The sequence below is a fragment of the Halichoerus grypus genome, chromosome 5 (assembly GCF_964656455.1).
Source record: "Halichoerus grypus chromosome 5, mHalGry1.hap1.1, whole genome shotgun sequence".
Lineage (NCBI taxonomy): Eukaryota > Metazoa > Chordata > Mammalia > Carnivora > Phocidae > Halichoerus > Halichoerus grypus.
This window is the reverse complement of record NC_135716.1, coordinates 131,655,852-131,662,975: the sequence shown is the minus strand read 5'-3', so window position 1 is coordinate 131,662,975 and position 7,124 is coordinate 131,655,852. Positions and strand designations below refer to the sequence as shown.

Below are 7,124 nucleotides of genomic sequence, written 5' to 3'. Positions count from 1 at the left end.
CACTCCCATGTTTATTGCAGCATTATTCACAATAGCCAAAATATGGAAACAGCCTAAGGGTCTACCAATGAATGAAAAGATAAACACACACACACACACACACACATACACACTGGAATATTATTCAAGCATGAAACTCCTTTGCAACAACATGGGTGGACCTTGAGGACATTATGCTGAGTGAGATAAGTTAGACAGAGAAAGGCAAATATTGTATGATACTTCCTATAGTGGAAAGGCAAATACTGTATGATCCCTTTTATATGTGGAATCTAAAAAAAGCAAAACCATAAAGGCAGAGAGTAAATGGTGGTTACCGGGGCTGGAGCACGGGGGACAGGAGAAATGTTGCTTAAGGGTACATACTTGCAACTACTAGATAAATAAATCCTGGAGACCTAATACACAGTATAGTTACTATAGACAACGAAACTGTATTATAAATGTTGAACTTGTTAAGAGACTAGATTTTAATTGTTCCCAACACTAAAAGAATGATAAGTATGTGGCACAATGAAGGTGTTAGCCAAGGCTATCATGCCAATCATATTGCAGTATAAATGTATCAAGTCAACATGTTGTACATCTTAAACTTACAAAATATTGTATGTCAAATATAACTCAATAGAAAACAAAACAAAACAAAACAAAAACTAACTAGTTCTGGAAGCCCCTACTGGGAAATGGCTACAGTCATTTTCTGCACACACACACCGCCCCACCCCCCCACCCCCGGCAAAAGAAACAAAACAAAAGTGATAAACCACTACCAGGTAAGGAAACAATTCATCATAAGGGAGAGTTAGCAGAAAATATAAACAAAAGAATCAGCAACTCAAGAACTTGAGATAAAGAAAACTTCAAGCGAAAAAATATGTATGTTTAAAGTAATAACAACAGTGATTAAGGTTTATTTTGAACTTACTATGTGTCATACTCCATTCTACTTGTTTTATATGCATTAAGTTATTTAATTTTTACAATTGCATGTACAACTTAAAAACAACTTAAAACAAAAGGCAGATTACCTTTAAAGAATGATATTTAGGCAGAAAGCAATAATAGCAATAGTCATAGAGACAGAAAAATACTGGAATATCTTCTTCAAAATGCTGCTGAAAAATAACTTAATTGAAAATTCTCTTCCCATATAAATTGTTAATCAAGAATGAAAACAAGTACGTGTCAGACAAAGCCTAAAGACTTTGCCACTTATAGACCCTGTTTGAAATAGCCACCAAAGTCTACCCTTTACTATGGAGAAATTCAAATTCAGAAAGAAAGAATGTGATATAAGAATATGATAAGCATAGTAATTGGTATTGACAAATCTAAATAAGCATCAATTATATAAAACAATAATGATGATTAATTTGAAGGTATAAGAGCAATTAGAACTAGAATGCTAGATATCAGCATGGAATATGAGGAGGAGAGTTTAAATGCTGTAAGGTCTCTGTAGTCTTCTGGAGTAAGCCAGAAATATGCATTAAGAATACTCTTAATTAAGTCAAAGATTCACCTAAAGAATAAATGTGCAATGTGTAAACTTCAAATCAATAGAGGATAGGAAAATAAAATAAAAATGGTTATGAACACAACTGGAACAATCTAATACAAAGCAGGAAAGGAGTAAAAAAGCTAAAGGTATGATAAAAAGAAAACACAAGTAAGATGTTAAATGTCAGTCAAAGTTTATCAGTAATGACAATAAGTGTATGTGTAATAAACTTATTAAAAAACAGTCTCAGGCTGTATTGAAAATATTAAAATCCAATATATGCTTCTTTTTTTTATTATGTTATGTTAATCACCATACATTACATCATTAGTTTTTGATGTAGTGTTCCATGATCTATTGTTTGCATATAACACCCGGTGCTCCATGCAGAACGTGCCCTCCGCTCCTTAATACTAGGCTAACCCATCCCCCCACCTCCTCCCCTCCAGAACCCTCAGTTTGTTTCTCATATATGCTTCTTAGTAGGACATCTGCTGTTTCAGACATACACTGAACACCTAAAGGTTGACAGAAATTGGAAATAAAGAGATGGAAAAATAGTATGCTGGCAAACACTGATAGAAAGATGGTATGGTTCCGTTAATATCAGACCAAACTGAAATAATGGCAAAAATATTATTTGGGAAAAATAAGCCTTTAAAAAATGATAACATTCACCATGAAGATACTATAACTCTAAATGTAAACACATGGAATAACATAGCTCAAAATATGTAAAGCAATATTACAAAATTGCAAAAAAGATAATGATTGCTCTATAATCATAATAAATTTTAATAGACTTATTTAGTAACTGATGCATTGAACACAGGAAAAAATCAGCGAAAAATAGATGACTTAAGTTACATAATTATTAAATTGAACATAGAATTCATCAATTAGAGAATTTCTATTCTCAAACACATATAAAACTTCCTCAAAATGTGGTCACCTACTAGAAAGAAAATCTCCAAAAAATCAAATAAAAATGATAAATTCAATGATTTCTGATCATAAAACATTCTTACAGTCAATAAGAAAACACACCCTAACATTCACATGATTTAAATAAAAAAACGTACTTTCAAATATCTTATGAAAATATCTCAAAGAAGATATCACAATGTTAAGTGGCATAACGTTAAGAATTTGACAATAAAGACACTAAAATTCAAAACTTATGAGATATCTTGAGAAATCAATGGCATTAAAAAAGTGAAAAGATTGAAAATTAATGAGGTCAGAGGTTAACTCAAGAAATTATAAAAAGAACAAAGCAAATGGAAATAAGAGAAAGGTGATAATGAAAATATATCGAAATTATTGAATAGGGAACAAAAAATTAATGAAAGCAAAAACTAGATCTTTTAAACAACAAGAAAATTAGAAAGTTGACAAAAATCTAGGGTTAGGAAGAGAGAAAGAAGAGAGAGAATATTAATATTTGGAAAGAAAATGGACTATAAAAATAATAATACTGTAAAACAAACAAAGCCCACTTTTCTAGAATGTTCCTCCCCCAAATATCTACACCACTTGCTTCCTGACTATATTTATTCTCTACTCAAATGTTCCTCCCAACTGATCTGATGTAGGTATTTGGGTGGAAAAAAATAGTATCATATTATTCCTCTTTGGTATGACTGAATATAAAACTAGTTGATTCTATAAACTCTGAGGTTAATAACCAAAGTCTAACAGCTTCTAATTATTAATCAATAAGCTTCTAAATATAAGATCAATATCTAAAAATCAATAATAATTCCCATTCAATATCAGCATCAGTTGGAGAATAAGTTTTAAAGAAATAGTTGTATTCACAATATGAAAATGATCTGTAAAAAAACAAGAATAAATCCTAGTGATGAGCAAGGTCATGAAGAACATGAAAGAATATAAAACTAGCAAACTATTCATGAATGGATAGATTCACTTTTGCTAAAAGATAAATTCTCCCAATTTAATCTGTACATCCAATGATATTCCAATCAAAATTTCACCAGGGTTTTTCACTGATTTTGAAAAGCTTAACTAAAAAATTATATTTATATTATGATTAGACCAGAAGAGCCAAGAATATTTTGAAGTATATTGGAAGGGAATTTATCCTATCAGATATTTAAACCCATTATATTTGTATTTGTTTTATTATAGACTCATTTGACATAGAGTCACTCATGAGAGTAGGACAGAAATGGACTCACATGTGCAGGGGAACTTGGTTTATCACAACTATTGGAAATCAGTAGGGTAAAGGTCAAGTGGTCAATGCATAGCAGAATGGCTCCATTCTCCTTTCTCCTAAATCTTCAATAACTTCTTCTGAGTAGTTCATTGACCTTAGTGTGGACACGCTCATGCTTCAGTCACCAAAAATAAGTTCTATGAAGGGTCTTTCCCCTAGCCAATGCCCTAATTCACTCACTTCTCAACCCACCTCCTTGGAAAATATAGTGTCACTCACTGCCATTTTCTTATCTCCTGCATATTCCTCAGCTCTCTACAATATCATTTAAAAAGTAAACAAAAACTTCTTAACATCTCCAGGAAACTCCCCATTGACCAGTTAGTGATGCATTCCAAGTCTTCATCTTTCTGAACTTTTCTCCTGGATCTGACTTTGTGGTTCATTTATTCCTTTTTGAAAGTCTCCAATGTTTCCCAAAATTTCAAGAAAATTTATCTCTTGAAATATTCTTTTCATTAAAGGTTTGTGACCAAGTTTAAGAAAGAAAGAAAAAAAAACTCCACATGACTGATCTTTCTTGAGATTTCTCATACATTATCATATTAAAATGTAAGAAGATATATTTTTACTTTTCTGTCATATAAATTGTGCCCATTGCAGTCTTTCCACTAGCCTTGGGAAGGGAGTAGAGGGTGAATGGCTTTTCTAGAAGGAGTATACAATGACTTAGAGGAAATCCTGGTGAAATCTGGGTTAAGTGGAAATTTTGCCTCTTCTGACCTCAGGTGAATGTTGGGAAAGTGGAGAAATCCTGAAGTAAAAGAATTAGGCAATAGGACCTGTGTGTCCTGACCTTTCATCTCCAGCCTAAAGAAGGGCTGTTTGCTATATAGATGAGGGTCAGTTCTGGGGCTGAAAGGCTATTCTTTCACTAGTATTGGTGAGGTGAACTTTTTGCAGAATGATTCTGCACAACCAGAGGCAATACTATTAAACAAAATAAAGGCAATGTTAGGTGTGTTTGGACAGATGCTAACTAGTTACTTGCCCAGAGTGTCAATGTCCAGAATGCCTTGTAGTTTCACAGGCATCTAGACATTCCCAAGTGCCCTGCAGGGGCACAGAAAGTAGCTTGCTAGTGAGCTTACTAGAGAAACTCCCACAAAGCTTTGCACAGTGGCAGTATCATAGCCAATGAGGTTTATCTGAGGCGTGATTATTGCTAATATAAACTCCTGCGATAGAAGAAAGTAACTCCAAAGCTATAGATTAGGGTTTAATTAGGTTGTATCCAAAGTTCAAGTGCCATTGAGGACTAAGTTGGGGCCAAGTTATCTGGGAGGACTAGAGGCCCTTAACCAGGCTCAGGAAAAACATGATTCCAACTTGGTCACTGAATGTCAGCTACAAAAGCAATGACCAAATGGGCAAGGAAATAATCAGCACAGAGTCCAAAAGGACACCCCATTGACCTATGAATACAAAGTGCCTTTTCTACCACTGTTGGCACCACAAGGACACAGTAATCTCCCCTAGAATTCCAAATGCCATTTTGGGAAAGAGCAGAAGGATGCAAAACTATGGAAAACAGCATCAAGGAGTAAGGGACTAACTTAAACTGAAAACTGTTACAACTAGGTAATCTTTGAAAATCTAAAGTAGGTTTTTCTTTTGTTTTTGTTGTTTTGTTTTTAATAAAAAGCAACTCCCTGACTACTCAGAAGAGTGAAGATGAGTGAGAAAGATCAGAATACTTAAAACACTGAGGTGGTTATCTGCTCACAATTCAATTCCCGGGCCTAGAATGATTATTCTTGAATGTTCCTACTCCTTGAGAGCAGGAACATTATGCTATACATCTTTTTTGCCCTAATACCTACCACAGTGCCAAGAGGAAAACAAGGTTGCAATTTTTTTTTTAAACTAAGCTTAATTTGTAAGTTAAATTGGCTGACTTTACAAGGTTTCTATAGAGCAGTAATTCTTTGACTGGTTTGTAGACCCCTGGATGGCCTTAAAGCTTTTATAAGGAATCCATAAGGACAAAAATATTTTTGTAATAATACGAAGACATTATTTGTTTTATTCACCATGTTGAATTTTATACTGCATGGTGGGCAAAATTGTAGTCTTTGTAGCAAGAATCAGGGCAGTGGCTCAAAACCGTATTGTCAGTTGTATTTCACCACACTCTCATTAAATAATAATTAAAAATAGAACTCACACTCTTAAAAATAATAATAAAAGAAATCCAGGGTCACCTGTGTGGCACAGTTGGTTAAGTGTCCAACTCTTGGTTTCAGCTCCAATCGTGATCTCAGGGTCATGAGATCGAGCCCCAGTTCAGGCTCTGTGCTCAGGAGGGAGTCTGCTTAAGTTTCTCTCTTCCTCTCCTTCTGCCCCTCACCCCCACTCTCACTCTCTAAAATAAATAAATAAATCTTTAAGAGTAAAACATTAAAAAAAAGAATTCCAATTTTACTTAAGACTGTTCTTGATGCAGAAATAAAAATTATTAAATTAAATCTCAACTTTTGAATATACTTTTTAAAATATATTCTGTGTGACAAAAACATAAAGTATGCCAAAACACTTCTGCATAACAATAAAATGTATTTGTATCAAGAAAAGGACTTATGTAATTTTTGAAGTTGCCAGCTGAAAAAAACTTTTTCCCCCCACAGAATACCATTTTTTTTTTTAAAGATTTTATTTATTTATTTGAGAGAGAGAATGAGAGAGAGCACATGAGAGGGGGGAAGGTCAGAGGGAGAAGCAGACTCCCTGCAGAGCAGGGAGCCCGATGCGGGACTCGATCCAGGCACTCCAGGATCATGACCTGAGCCGAAGGCAGTCGCTTAACCAACTGAGCCACCCAGGCGCCCCTACCATTTTTATTTGTAGATAACATGCTAATTAAATAATTTACTAAATAAAAATTCCTACTAACATATCTGAATATAGTAGGCTCTTGATGAATAAAAAGCAATGGGCTCCCTTTGTTTATTCTAACTCATCTCTCTCTTGTTTCTTCCTCTCAAAATCTCACTTTCATTCAGGTATATTGATCCTTTCCATGTAGCTCACATGGCTCAGGAAAAAATGCCCCTATATCTTAGTTCTGTGATAATCCGGATTGTTTTAAAAGTCCTGTTCCCCCTTATCTGGAATTAATCAAAGTATAGGCAAGTGATTTGATTCAAGCTGGTAAGAAACAGAGAGAAGCTGGGTAGGAGTTTCTAGAAAAATGATTCCTAACATTCAAAACAGAGTCATGAAAAGCCCTTCTTCCTCTCATTCCACATCTTCATATGAAGAAGAAAGAATACAGCTTCATTAACCATTAGCAACCACCCAATCATCTAGGGTGCTTGTGAGTAAGGATACAGAAAGAACCTGGGTTTTTGATAAAACTGTTGACATATCAGGCCAACC

General features: G+C 34.3%; 1 pseudogene; it reads left to right on the top strand.

Moving 5' to 3' along the window:
• Positions 1-4,854: 4,854 nt before the first annotated feature.
• Positions 4,855-4,985, top strand: LOC118551232 (U4 spliceosomal RNA; annotated as a pseudogene).
• Positions 4,986-7,124: the final 2,139 nt, after the last annotated feature.